Below are 15,205 nucleotides of genomic sequence, written 5' to 3' on the forward strand. Positions count from 1 at the left end.
CATACCGTGCACCACTCTCTGCCCAGCAGAAGGCAAACCACACTCAGCGAGCCAGAGAATTTAAAGCTCCTGTCATCTAGTCTGCCCTCTGGCATACCCCAGGCCACTGAGCCTTGCCCAGCAATTCCTTCCCTCAGAAGCTTGCTATGGGCAGCTTCTGGGTCTCTGCTCATGTCCAAATCACAGATGGCCCCCGTCACGAAATGCAAGGCCGGAGCTGAAAGTCCCGAGTGTCAGAGCAAGGGTTTGGCCCGGATGCCTGGGTGCAGCCCTGTTCTGGAATCACCCTGTTCAGACCCAGAACTGAACTTTCCCAAAGGCTGTTGGGCTCGGATGTCTCTGAGCCTCTCGTTCTTGTAGGGTACGCTGGGCTTCGGATTCCCGCCGAGTGTATCAAACGTTCCGAACGCTGCCAATGTCAGGGCGGCCTTTCATAGACTCCCAGATCCTGAGTCCACAATGGGCCGCTCTGACCGTCACAGTCTGAACTCCTGTATAGCACAGGGAAGAATCTTTCGCCCAGAGGTCCCTGCATCAGCCATCATTTCTGGTGGAGCTAGAGCCTTCTTTGTTTACGTGCATGGGCATGGATGTGTTTGTTTCGGTGCATGCGTGTTCCTGTGAGCGTGTGCTATTTCTGCGTGTAGACGTGCAAGTGCTTTAGTGTTTTTCTGAGTGTGTGTGTGTGTGAGTGCTCACACAAGTGTGTTTGTGTACCTGTCTGGTGTTTTTTCCCCATATGCTTCTATTCACATGTTTCCATATGCCTGTGCATTTGTATGGCTCGGTGTGGTCGCAGTGTTTTTCTGTGTGGTTACTTCGGCATGCATGAGGGATGTAGGTCGTTTTCAGTGCATTTCTGTGAGTGCTTTTTCTCTTTGATTGGGAGCACATTCGGTTGTCGGTGTGTGTTTTCTGAAATAGCGTGTGTGTATTCTCTCTTGAGAGCGCGCAGGTGTGATGGTGTGATTTTTCTACTTGTGTGTATGTATGTTCGTTTTGGTGTGTGTTGCCTCTTTGATTGTGTGCATGTGTTTGTTTCTGGGAGTGTGTTTTCTCTGGGCACACGGGTGCTTATTCCTCTGTGTCTGCGACGTCCCTCTGCTTTGGGTTCTCTCTGATCCTGCTACATATCAGCCTGTTCCTTAGCCCAATCTATGGCTCCTTCCTTCTCACCCTGCCTCAAGACACACTGCGGGAAGCAGCAAACTCGAAACTGGATCTGAATGGAGTCCTTGTGTGAGTGTTTTTAATAAGTCTCCTGGCTAGGTCAGACGAATGGGTTAACTCCAGCAGGGTGATGTAATTGAGTGGTCCCAAAAGCTGCTGGAATAGGAACTCACTTGTTGTTTTGCTTCCCTGAAAGTCTATCCTCACGCTGCTGGAGCCATTAGGGTTTTAACAACATGAAATTAATAGCTGCATTACCTCAGCGATCACACATCCAGCCTCTCTTGCTGTTGTCCTTTCGCCGGTGCCAGCTCAGTGAGCTGAGCCTTCAAAATATCTGCGCGCCACATGTGCTCAGGATAAACTGCCTCCAGAAATGGTAGGGCTGGGAGCCGAAGCCATGTACTCCTCCCAACGTCAAGCAGAATCCGGCGCCAGAAATGCAACGTTTGTTTATATTGAGTCCTAGCATGTGGTTATTTTTTAATAGGCGACATGGGTATAACCTTGAAAATTACAAGCCTTGCCTTTTACGGTGCGATGCTACCCACTGCAGTTATACGAGGTATTGTCTGCATGTTGATGGCAGATAGTTACAGCCAGGTCTTTGCGCCATGTTGTTAAACGCCGGGTCAGTAGCTAAGAGAACAGCTATGACCCGTGACGTGGCTCAGGGGAAGCCGGCCAGCTGTAGAATGATCAGCCAAGACCCAGTTGGAGAAGCTGCAGAGTACCACGGCGGGTTCTGGTTGGGTCACTTCCTCCTGAACCAAGAGCAGTTGGAGAGAAGTGGCTGCCCTTGAGGCAGCTGATTTCCAGTGTGGGGTACTCACCACCACCACCGAATCCTGGATCTTCTTCAATGTCTCTTTCTAGGGTTCAGATCCCAGAGAGGCATGAAAAGAGCCCAATGGTGGTGTCCAGATTTCCCTGCTGCCCCACAGAGGTCCAGGCTGCCTTCCTCAGGTCCCTCACCATGGTGGCACAGGAAGCATGAAGACTGATCTATTTATTTGGGCATAATCATGAAATGCATCTGAAGAAGTGGGTTTTTTACCCACAAAAGCTTATGCCCAAATAAATCTGTTAGTCTTTAAAATACCACCAGAGTCTTCGTTGTTTTTGTGGGTACAGACTAACACGGCTACCGCTCTGATACATGAAGGCTGATCATGCTCAGGGACTTCAGTGTCTACCTGGCTGCTGCTTCTCTGGACTGACTTGGAAATTCATGGCTGCCATGGCAACCCTGGGGCTTGCTCAGGTGTCTTCTGGCTCAGTCCACGTAGCTGACCACTGGGACTCTAGTAGTTGGGCTGGGGTTTGGGGTTGGTGAGGTGAAGATTATGCCATTGTCATGGATTGACCTACCCCTTCTATGGTTTGAGACTGGAGCACCCCCAGCACACTGGGGCAATGCACAGGGACATTGATGGAGCCAGTCGAGGAGACAGCTCTGCAGGAGAGCACTATGGAGCCAGGGATCACTATCAGTGTCCACCACCGGGACACTCACCGGGTCCTAAAGGCCCTTGTCCCTGGCTTCACTCTCACAGGTCACTGTGCTTTACAGCTGGCCCAGGAAAGATGAAGCGAGAAGGACGGTGCCAAGCCGAATAGATCAGGGCAGCATACAGAATTTTCATTGGGTTCTTTTCCCCCACCGCAGTACCGGCAAAGTCCGGCGTAGCGCCGCTCACCCAGGCCTCCACCACCTCACTACAGAATCAGGATTTTTCTTGTTGTGAGAAATGTTCCAAGTAACCTTACAACTAAAATGGCTCAGACCCAGATCAAGCGTCTGTGGAGCCAGGGAGTTCTCGTGAGGGTGGACGCTGAGACTTTTCCGAGCGGGTTTCAGACAGGGTTGCTCCTTGTCTCCCTAGAAGGGCTAAGGAGGTTGCATACTTTGAGTTGGACCCTTGTCCTTCCTGGCTGGTTACGACTACTGGGGTGGCAACAGGCTTGAGATGGGATGAGGTTGTCCGTAACTTCTCTAGGGGAGGGGAGAGCACCAGGTGTGCTCCAGGAACGACTGGATGGATGAAACACCGAATTATGGAGATAGTGATGGTGAAGCAGCCTAGAATCCTCAGATTGCTCTGGATCCTGGTCAGTCTAGTTTTAGATCCAGGTATGGGACTGCACGTGCACTGGTGGCATTAGCTGGTGATCTAGCAATGGGTGAGAGGCCAGGTGTCCATGCTGGCTTTAGTCTGTTGATGAGACTCCTTTCATAGAATCACAGAATCGTAGGACTGGAAGGGACCTCAAGAGGTCATCTAGTCCGGTCCCCTGCACTCATGGCATGGACTAAGTATTAACTCTGTTCACCTCAAGATGTGGCTGGCACAGGTGCTGTCCCTGGGGGAAGTAGATGGGGCTGCCTTGGAGTGGCTTTGCTCCTTTTTGGCAGAGACAACCCAGCTGGCGATCACAGCAGGAAAGGTTCTCTCATGCAAGTGCTGCAGGATCCCATTCTGTCTCCTCCCCCAGTTCAATCTCCACGCACGGCCACCAGGAGAAGCCTGGGATGAGTTTTCTTCACTATGCCGGTGCCCCTGGGCTGCTGGCCCCACGTCTCAGCTGAACCTGCCTGAGACGGTGGGACGATGACCCCGTGTCTGCTGCCACCTGGGCTCGCTGGCGGTGACTCAGGAGGGATGCGAATAGCATTATCTTGGTACCCTGGACTAAGAGACTGAATTGACCGCTGGCCACCGAGGTTCCCCCCTAGACCCAGGCTGGCTGTGCCACACAAGCATATTTCTATCCGTGTTCGGTGTGACAAGTGCAAGCATTTCTTCCAGCAGCAGGCCTGGCTCTGCTCATCCATGCTGGTAGGTGTAGCTGGAAGGAAGTGAGCCATACAGGAGGGGCCAGGGCGAACCAGCCTGCCCTGGATGGTCCCCTCCCTGCCATAGAAGTTCATTGTACGTCAGTGGGCACATGCAAGCAGCACCAGGCAGCTTCAGCTCACGCTGTCTAGTGCCCAGATCTCTGAGTGACCCCCTCAGGGTACTGGTGCTGCAGCAGGCAACCCGGCACAGAGGTATGCTGCAAAGGAGGAGCATGCTTCGGTAACCAGCCACACAGCCACACCTTGCTGGTGGCCTTGTGTTATCTATGGTTATACCCCTGCTGGGCTGCTATCACTAGCCCTCTTTAGGCCATCAGCAGAGCTGCTCCAGGGGAGGAGATGTTCTTCCTCCTTAGATCATTTAATAAGCTGACGGAACCTGGCATTTATTTGCCCTTTCATTGCAATCCCCATCCACCGATCAGGATATACCATATCCTTGTCCTGCTGCTCTTGTGAATTTCTTGTCCATCAAAGCAGTGAGCGATGGAAGAAACCTATTAGATCATCCAGCCCATCCCCTGCTGGCCGGGGCAAGGTTGTGCCCTCCCTTTCTAAAGCTTGGGCCAGTCTAGCTTTGAATGTCCCAAAGCAACGGAGGGTCTGCCACTCGCTGGTTGGAGACGATTCCCCAGCCTCCTACATCTTGCCGTCAGGAAGTGGTTTCTGACATTAAGCCTATATTTTCCCTTTTGTTAATGTCATCCCTTTGTTCCAAGCGTCGCCCCCATGTGCCACACAACAAACCAAGACAGCTAAAAAGGGCAGCATGAGGCCGAGGGGTCGGCAATCCCCTAAAATAGCAAAGGCCAAAGCTATGATGTCAGTGGCAAGGATTTGCTGAACACACTTCCTGCATTTCTGGCCTTCCCGGCATCGGGTAGGTGAAAGGGGGGGGTGTGGAATCTGGATTGTTTTGTTGTTTTCAAAAGGTCACTGTTTACTTTAACGGAGCTCCTCCTTCCGCTTGCATTGTCCTGTGCTGATTCAAGAGGAAGATAATCTGATTGGTGCCTTGATGTCCTTTCTGGGGAAAGCTCCAGCCTTAGAGCACAATGCCCCACGGGTGTGCATTGCTGCGAAAGCAGCCAACTAAGGATGCCTTTGCATACAAGAAATGCCGGGGTTACAGGAGCAGTTCCCAGAAATGATCGGAGGATGGTGAAGGAGCCCAGCAGTGAAATGAAGAGGAAAATCTCAGAACTAGCCAGCTCTGACGTGCCTTCGGAAAGGACACTGAGTGATTGCGCTGTCCTCTTGCTTGAGAATTTCATCTCATTATCTGAAACCGCAGTTACAGACTTTGATCCTTCATGATACTCAATTCCTCCAATGAGGTCCAGCGTGTTCTCAGCTCCTGCTGATGTAAGAGAGAGTTGAGGGGCTCCCAATGCTTCCTACGATCAGACCCTTACTGACTTTAATGATACATTGACGGGAATAAAGTTATTCCTAAAATACACCCCAAGAATAGAAAGGAGGAGCAAAGGTCACATATTTTTGACCATGGAAAAAATAGAACCGAGTTTCATTTCTTTTTCCACTGCCTGGCTCTCATGGATCCGGCTCTGTATTCTTTGTGCCCCCAGACTTCCCAGTGACTTTGGCTTTGAGGGCGCTAGGGATGCAGGATTGGGCCCTATCACATCTCATTCTTTCCTGTTAGAGTATGTTTTTCATTTCAGGGTGCTTGGTGTGTCTCGCTGGGCTGGGAACTGAGCATGTGGCTTATTTCCAGATGGCAGTAACTCTCCCGTCATCTAAGATTTAGCCCAAGATGGAGAAAAGCAAGGCACATTAGTCTGGTCACGAGGTTTAGCTTTCGTTTTGCAGGATGTGAACTAGTAAGAGCTCCCAAGGTTTGTTAAGAAACAGTGGCGATGTTGTCCCTGCTCCTTATTAAGCTAACTAGGGTTGTTCTTCTGATATCCTTACCCCATTTACCTGTTTCACCCCTCTGCGATTGTCTCATCACATGTACAGACTGCGAGCTCTTTGGGGCAGGGACTGACTTTATTATGGATAGACAGCACCCAGCACACAGGAGCTCTGATCAGGGCCTCTTTGTACCTTAAGACAAATAATAAAGAGGCATAATAATTATAGCTCCACAGCGAGTTCAGCCTTGTCCACAGCAGTCAAATCATAATACTTAGCCATTATCTTCACCATGGTTTGCCAGCATCAGCTAAATAATAACACTTACACGGTGCTTTACAAGCCAAATCGTTCTCAGCGCAACTCCCCTGGTTCCGGTAGTGTTCCACCAGGTCTGAACTTGACCCTGAGTGAGGTACACACATTAACGGGGGGGTCGTCAAAGCACCCCCGGGAGATAGTTATGTATGGTAAGGCTTATCCTCCTGGTTGCACAGCCAGGGAAACTGGCATGGGGAACTGAAGTGACTTGAGCCCCGAGAGGCATCAGTGTCAGATCTGGGGCTAGTACTCGGGAGGTCCCTATACCCGGTGGTGGGTGTAGGTGCAGCACTCAAGGGTTGGGGTGAAGAACCAGATTTAGCCAGGAGAGGCTTCTCCTTCCCGGCATCCCAATGCACCGGCTACTGCCTGCCCCCCCACCCCCCCGCCCCAGCCACTGAACAGCAGAGTTGCCTCTTTGGCAGAGCAGCAGCCAACATCCTGGGCCTGGCCGGGTGGTTTCCCTTTGGTTGAGAAATCAGTGAGTCGTTCACTATAATGAAGCCTGGGATTGTCTTTGCATCCAAAACACCACCAGCACCTTTCAGCCTCAGTGTTGTTCCCTCTGACAGGATCTTGGAAAGCTGTCGGGTGGGACAGGCACAGAGGAGGAAGAAAAGGTGTCAACACGCGGTAACTAACCCGTGGTACGATCCTGGTAATGGCAAGGCAGGGTGTAGCTTTCACACATGGTGAACTTGTAGCAGGGAGATTGGAGTGAACTCAACCTGCTAACACCGGTGAAAGCTACAACTGCCTCGTCCACACTAGGGTTTTACCCCACGTTGGCTACCAGGCATTAGCCCACACAAAGGTTAAAAAACACCTTCTTTATCCTACTGAAGATAGGCCAAAGGGTATGTCTATGCTGCACAGGTAACCAGGGCTCTTACAGGTTTCAGAGTAACAGCCGTGTTAGTCTGTATTCGCAAAAAGAAAAGGAGTACTTGTGGCACCTTAGAGACTAACCAATTTATTTGAGCATAAGCTTTCGTGAGCTACAGCTCACTTCATCGGATGCATACTGTGGAAAGTGTAGAAGATCTTTTTATACACACAAAGCATGAAAAAATACCTCCCCCACCCCACTCTCCTGCTGGTAATAGCTTATCTAAAGTGATCACTCTCCTTACAATGGCTCTTACGTGGGTTTGAGCCTTACTCATCTCTACCATCCACACAGAAAAACCTCTGGCCCAAGTTTGGAGATGAGTTAAGCCCAGGCTCCACTTTAAGTCAGACTGGAAAATCACATAAGACCAAATACCAGCGCCGATTCCTGACTTCTGAATTCAATTCTGACCCTTGACCCTGGCACCTGACCTGGGCTCCGATTCCTGACTACCAACTCCTGCTCTAGCCACTTGGCACAATTGCCCACGTCCCCGTCACTGACAACCGCCAATCACCCGCAATGTAGACATAGCCACTGAGCGTCTGCAGTTCACAGACAACCTGAGGAACTCATTACCACAAGATTAAGGCCAACCACTTAGCAGCATTCAGAAAAGGTTTGAATGAGGAGAACATCCTGAGTTACATCAATACATAGTTTTAAAGTTTGGAAGGGATATAAGCCCTCTTGCACCAGGGCATAAACTGATCTCTGTCTGCTGGGGACTAGGAAGCAACTTTCTCTATGGACAGATTATTCCATATCTGCCAATTGTAAGAGTTTTTGCACCTTCCTCTGAAGTAACTGGAACTGGCTACTGTCAACGGCAAGTTACTGGATCATGGATCTGATCTGGTCTGGCTTTTCATGCAACCCATCAGACAGAGTTTCTTTCAACTTTAAAACCAAATTTAAAATCTAGGTCAAATCCAGATCTGGTGAAAACAGATGGAACAACAGAAATGTGCACCGAATCCTGGCACAGCTGGATCATGGCCCAGCCATGTCTAATATTTGCTCACTCCATTTCAGCTTTGACACTGTTTACATTACAGTGAAGCTGTGTGAGTCACCGATGTGAGAGCAGCACAGAGTATGTTTCCACTGCAATGGAGCATTGTAATTCGTGATAAAGCCTCTGTTGATACAGTGACTTGCAACGCTCGCACAAGGTGTCACACCCCAACTGACTCTGATCTCCAGAAATAATGACACTGCAGACTACTATAGCTTTGGGAGGGGAGGGCAGCAAAGAGATATGAGGAAATGCTTTTTCATGGCGGGTGCAGTTAGCCTGTGGAACTCATTGCCACAAGACATTGCTGGGACCGAGAGTTTAGGAAGATTCAAAAAAGGCTTGGATATTTATATGACTATCACGGATATGTACAATTACAATAGTCAGAATTGAGGAGAAAAACAAGAGCTTTGGAAGGGATATAAACCCGCATGCTCCAGGGCATAAACCACTCTCCAGCTCCAAAGAAGAACTCTTTCTGGAAACAGGCTATCCCAAAACTGCCCACTGCAGCATTTCTTTCACCTTCTTCTGAGGCATCTTGGAGTGGCCAGTGCCGGAGAAAGCATATTGTCTTAACTGCTAGGAGAGGCTCTGTGGCCTAGTGGGCAGAGCAGTGTCACTCAGGAGACATGGTTTTATTCCTATGACCTTGGCAAGTCACACGTCTTGTCAGAGACCAGATTGTGGGCGGTTGTGCCTAGTGGTTGGAGCAGGAGTCGGTAGCCAGGAATAGAAGCCCAGGGCCAGAATCAGGGTCAGAGCCCCAATCACAAATGAGGAATCAGAGGCAGGGGTCAGAACCAGGTCACCAGGCAGGAGCAGGGCTGGCACAAGGTGGGAGCAGGGCTAGGAACAAGCAGGCACAGGAGCTAATGCAGCCGTTGGCAAATGCTTTGAGCAGTCGCTGGACTGCTGCTGCTGCTGGGCTTAAGAGCCGATCTGGTCACTCTTCCAGCCAATCAGGCAGCCTATTACAGGCCAGCTGTGCTTGTCAGTTTGCCCAGAGACTGGCTCTGCTGCAGGCCCTGATTCCTGACACAGCCCCTCTTTGTGCCTCACTTTCCCCGTCTGAAAAATGGGAATAATGATGCTGACCGCCTTTGTAGAGCGCTTTGAGATCTACTGGTGGAGAGCGCTATGTAAAAGCTAAGGATGATTGTCAGATGGAGCCCTGGTCTGATCTAGTCCTATGTTCCTGAGTGGAAAGAGTACTTGGAGGTTGGGTGAAATGCTGATGTCAGTGGTAGCTGGCCATTGACTTCAATGGGGCCAGGATTTCCCCCCAGGTGTTTGATTGTCATCCTCAGTGCGGGATAACTCTAACAAAGCCAGAGAAGCGGCATCATTTGGGCTCATCTAATCCAAGGATTCCTGGATGCGACACCATACTGGGGCGGAGTGGGGGGAGCAACATGGGGGAACTAAACTAACAGTAACAAAACCAGCAGAGGGCAGTCTGTGGGATTTAATCACCAATATGGGGGATGAGAGGCAACTACAGCCCCCGGGGTTCATCCCCAGCCATCAGCCACATTCTGTCCCGCAAGACCCAAATCCCACCAGACCCATCCCGTCCTGATGCGACAGGACTTTGGAAGCACTTGGGACAGTACCAACACCCATGCAGTGCAGTCGCGATCAACAACACTGATAGTCACACCAATATCAAGCCAGGGCTCTATTTCCAAGAGCTCTCCCTAGCCCAAAATGCTACAAATCCATGTAACCAAAAGCTTGGTCCTTTTTTCCATTGAACTGACATGAGCTGGTCTAGTACGGGGATGGATGAATTATCCTGCAATAGGCCAAATGGAGCTCCATGCCTCGTCACGGCGCCCCTTCGTCTCAACGGGAGAGCGTCTCCTGTCAGCGAAGTTAATCCACCCCCCGAGAGATGGTAGCAATGTCAACGGGAGAAGCTATCCCATCAGCATAAGAACATAAGAATGGCCAGACTGGGTCAGACCAAAGGTCCATCTAGCCCAGCATGCTGTCTTCTGACAGTGGCCAACGCCAGGTGCCCCAGAGGGAAGGAACAGAACAGGTGAGCCATCACCTGTTGACCATTCCCAGCTTCTGGCAAACAGAGGTTAGGGACACCATCCCTGCCCATCCTGGCTAATAGTCATTGATGGACCTATCCTCCAGGAACTTATCTAGTTCTTTTTTGAACCCTGTTATAGGGCTTGCCTACACTACCCGCCGGATCGGCAGGCAGCGATCGATCCAGCAGGGGTCGATTTAAATCTACCGCCGACTCCGGTACTCCACCAGAACGAGAAGCACAAGTGGAGTCGACGGGAGAGCGTCAGCTGTCGACTTACCGCAGTGAAGACACCACGGTAAGTAGATCTAAGTATGGCGACATCAGCTACACTATTCACATAGCTGAAGTTGCGTATCTTAGATCGACCCCGCATGGTAGTGTACACAAACCCATAGTCTTGGCCTTCACAACATCCTCTGGCAAAGAATTCCACAGGTTGACTGTGTGTCGTGTAAAGAAATACTTCCTCTTGTTTGCATGACGCGTAGAAGAAGTTCAGGTTCTTTGGGAAGAGACAAGAGCTTTTCCCACCCGGTGGCTTGGGGTCTCAGGAGGGGGCGGTGCAAGGCAGCTGGGGTGGCCCCGGCTGGCCCAGGGCTCCTCTGGCCACGGTGGGGGGGCCCTCAGGGCTCCGGTTTGCCCTGAACTCCTCCGGCCGCGGGAGGGGGGACGACTTAGGGTTCCTCCAGGTGCGGGGGGGCGGGGTTTCGGGTGGATGGGGTAGGGCCGGGGGGCTAGCCTCCCCAAAGGGGGGCTCCACCCACCGCCCATAACCTTTCCCTGATCCTTGCACTGACTTCACTGGGTGTCAGGTTTCAGCCCCCTCTCCCGCCCCCCCGGAGTAGTGGTGAGGGGTCTCGTCTCCAAAGCCCGCTGGATCACAGTTGTTCTCTGCTAGTCCTGACTGAGTTTCAGCCCCCATAGGTGAGGCTCAGAGGAACATTGCTATTGCTCATGCTACCTCCACAGATTCCTCCGGTGGTCTCCAGGGCTTTGAGACTTGGCACAGGAACAGCGGTGGTGATTATAAACACATGGTCGCGTGCCCTTTGCACAGAGAGAGCTGGCTAGGAATGAAAGGCAAACTCCTCTTCTGTGCATTGCATCTCAGGCACTAGGCCCCCAACTGCATCAAGCTGATTTAAGGGACCGGGCTTAACTATGTCTCCAGCAGTTTCATTCCATTCAATAAAATCACGAGAAATGACACATTCTGGGCAGCGCAAGGAGGCTCGCAGTCTCTCTGCAATAGGGTAACACTGTTAAAGAGAGAGAGCTGATGGCATTACAGTATAACATTTCTCCAAACAAAAGCTCACTGTTGGAATGATGATGGGTTTTGTCTCTGATATTTACATGGCAACAGTTTGTAAACCTGTTCCAACGGCCTAAATCAGAGAATCGTAGGCCTGGAAGGGACCTCGAGAGGTCATCTAGTCCAGTCCCCTGCACTCCTGGCAGCACTAAGTATTATCTAGTCCATCCCTGACAGGCGTTTGTCTAACCTGCTCTTAAAAATCTCCAGTGACAGAGATTCCACAACCTCCCTAGGCAATTTATAACAGTGCTTAACCACCCTGACAGTTAGGAAGTTTTTCCTGATGTCCAACCTAAACCTCCCTTGCTGCAATTTAAGCCCATTGCTTCTTGTCCTATCCTCAGAGGTTAACGAGAACCATTTTTCTCCCTCCTCCTTGTAACAACCTTCTATGTACTTGAAAACTGTTATCATGTCCCCTCTCAGTCTTCTTTTCTCCAGACTAAACAAACCCAAATTTTTCACTCTTCCCTCAGAGGTCATGTTTTCTAGACCTTTAATCATTTTCGTTGCTCTTCTCTGGACTTTCTCCAATTTGTCCACATCTTTCCTGGAATGTGACACCCAGACTGGACACAACACTCCAGCTGAGGCCAAATCAGCATGGACAGAGATCTGGGCAACAGCAGCTGATCCAGCTCTCTGATCACTGAAACTTCAGTTAGTTGTCCCCCACGGGCCTGAATATGGGAACTGCGCCAAACTGAGAGATTGAGGATAGGCTGGAGAGAGGTCAAAGCTAATTGCCTCATTAATTTAGAAAGTACAAAGGCACAGAAGGGAAGTGCGAAAGGGGGACGAGAATGTGAAAGACCTGTAGGCTGGTTGAGCCCAAGTCAAAGGAGGTCTCTCCCCTGCTGAGTTTGTTAAAGCTGCTGCACAATCTGGTGGGCATGAACTTTGTAAAGAAATCACTGGGTGTTTTACCTGCAGAAGGTCTCCAAACAGTTTGTTTGGAAAGAGGCAGGCACGGCCCACGCCCGGCCACGACCCTCTTCTCAGACCACGCTGCGATGCTGGATTTGAGCACAGCTCAGGATCGTGGTTAAAAACCCAGCTCCACCCAAAATGCACTGCAAGACTGTGACCTGATTAGCTGTGTCGGGAGGAGGAGCGGCCGCCGTGGGACTGCAGCCCTGCCACAAGAATTGGTTCACAGCAAACAACACAACGTGCTGTGTTTGTGTCACATTGCCACCAGAGTGGATGGGGCCTTCGGACTACAGGGATGGTAGAACCACAGGGGAGGGCAGGGAGGGCTAGCACCCCACAGTGGAAATATTATGGGGGCTCACATATACCCAGAGGGGAAGAGGCGAGAGCGGGATCTGGAGGGGCTGTCGCAGGGCTCAGGATTGATCTGGGGAGCAAGTCGGAAGCCTCAGAACCTTCCTTCCCAGCCTGGAGCCAGCTGCCCCTAAGTCTCAGTTACCTCCCCTCACTACCCCGCTCCTATCCCCATTTGCAGGGAGCTTCTGTCCATGCCCCCCACATACTACTAAACCAGGCAGCAGTAAATCTCCTTTCCAGCAAGTGAGCCAGGTCTGTGGCTTTGGAGCAGACAGCCCAGGGTTCTCATCTCACTTCCCCAAGCACCAGCACGCGAGTGAAACGTTCAGCTGCTGATTGTGTCCATTGAGGGGAGGGATCGCTCAGTGAGCCATTGGCCTGCTAAACCCAAAGTTGTGAGTTCAATCCTTGAGGGGGCCGTTTAGGGATCTGGGGCAAAAATTGGGGATGGGTCCTGCTTTGAGCAGGGGGTTGGACTAGATGACCTCCTGAGGTCCCTTCCAACCCTGATATTCTATGATTTTCTGCAGCATGCGGCTCCATCGCAACAGGGCCTAAATCTCGGCTACGTCTTCACTGTATTAAAAAGGGTGCTGCACAGCGAGATAGTGACCCCAGGGTAAGATCTCCCGGAGACAAACCACGGTGGTTTTTAGTGATCGCAGCTAGTCAGATAAAGCCCATGTTGGGGGGGGTGGGGGGGGGGGGAATCAGGGTTGACTTTGACTAGCTACGTCGAGGTTAAAAACTACCTGGCTTTCCCGTTGAGAGACACTTTTTTGTGCAGTGCAGGCAAAGACTTTGCCTAGTGATTTTTGGACACCTGACCTGTGACGCTTTAACAGGATCCACGTTTCAGAAAGTGCTGAGCATCCCACCTTGCAAATCAAGCCCCCTTCCAGTGTCTAGAGTTGAGGCAGCCAAAGTGTGAACCACCCGGGGAGGCTATCCCCCGGCCCAGCCCCTTCTGCTGCCCCTCCCTCCATTCCACCCCCTTTACATCCCCGACCCCTTCCGGAGCCCCAAGCCCCCCACCACGGCCGGAGGTGCCATGCCCCAGCTGCCCCGAGTCCCTGACTGCCAGCCGGCCCCAGCCACCAGCCCCAAAACTCCAGCCCCGGGCTGCCCCAGCTGGCCCGCCTGAGTGCCCCCAGCCCCAGAGCGCCAGGTGGGCAGCCCCAGTGCCCTAGCCCTAGAGCACTGGCGGCCTCAGTGCTGGCCAGCCCAAGCACCGGCATCTACCCCCACCTGCTTCAGGGAAGAGGAGCAGCCTGGGCTAGGGCCATGGGGGAAGAGGAGAAAGCAGGAGGGGGCCTCGGAGCAGAGCATGGGCGGGGCCACATCTGGCTATTTGGGGAGGCTTAGCCTCCCCTGGCCTGTGATACCCACCGCCCATGTCACTGGCCGCTTTTGAAAATTTTGGTCAGTTGTAATGAACAGTTGGGCCTTTGACTGCACCAGATTCTGCAAGAAACCCGTTTAGCCAGAACCGGTTTTAAAGCAGAGTTCATTAAATACATTTTTAAACTTGGTTAAAAACCAGGAGTACCCAGACCCTCCAGTTTCTATTAATAGCCAGTTCAGGATTAGCAGTGTGTCTGTTACACCTCGAAAGGCATTACAGCATTTTGAGGCTGCACAGAGTAGGCTGCTGGAGTTATGAAAGCATTTCATTTGTAATGGTTTTTAATTTCCCAGGTCTGGAAAAGCTCACCAGCTGTATCAGCCTGATATGAAAGCAAACATCAGTTCCATTTTTCTTTCTGTCGCGGCAGTAAATTTACCAGAGCTCAGGGCCACAAACAACAGTCTGTTTGAAAAGGTTACAACAAAGGGGGTTTGTTTCTTGTAACTGTTCTTTTAACACCACTAAAGAGCAGGCGCGGGCCAAGTTTTGCAAAGCAGTCTGGGCTTGACCATAGAGCATTTTAAGAAGCTCACCTTTGTCCAGAAACTTCTCTGAGTGCGCGAGAGCTCCTCAGAGCACCAGCAGGGCTAGACCGCAGATGCGCATCCTTTGAAAGCAGGGGTCTTTACCTCTTGAGCTAATGAAGAATCGCTTCTTAGCTGCTTGCAGTACAATTGTGCAGTTCTGATTCTCTCCAGAAGAAGGCAGCGGTATGCACCATCCAGGTCATTACACAATTCTACCCATTTGCTGCAATCCCTTTGGAACGCATTGGGTCCTGCAATGGGACCCGCTGATCTGGGTCAGAAATGAGTGCCAAACACCTTTCTTCCCCTTACACCCCAAGCAGGGTCTGGCCACTGTCCCATCAGGGAGAACAAGGGACCGTGCTAACCTTGTGCTATCATGAGATTCTTCAGTGGGGCTGGGGCCAGGGTAAGATTATGACTCCACTTCCGTCTGCGCCAGCCACCAGAGAATGGGCTGCTCCGTGTAA

Source organism: Chelonia mydas, chromosome 1 (genome assembly GCF_015237465.2).
Source record: "Chelonia mydas isolate rCheMyd1 chromosome 1, rCheMyd1.pri.v2, whole genome shotgun sequence".
NCBI classification, from domain to species: domain Eukaryota; kingdom Metazoa; phylum Chordata; order Testudines; family Cheloniidae; genus Chelonia; species Chelonia mydas.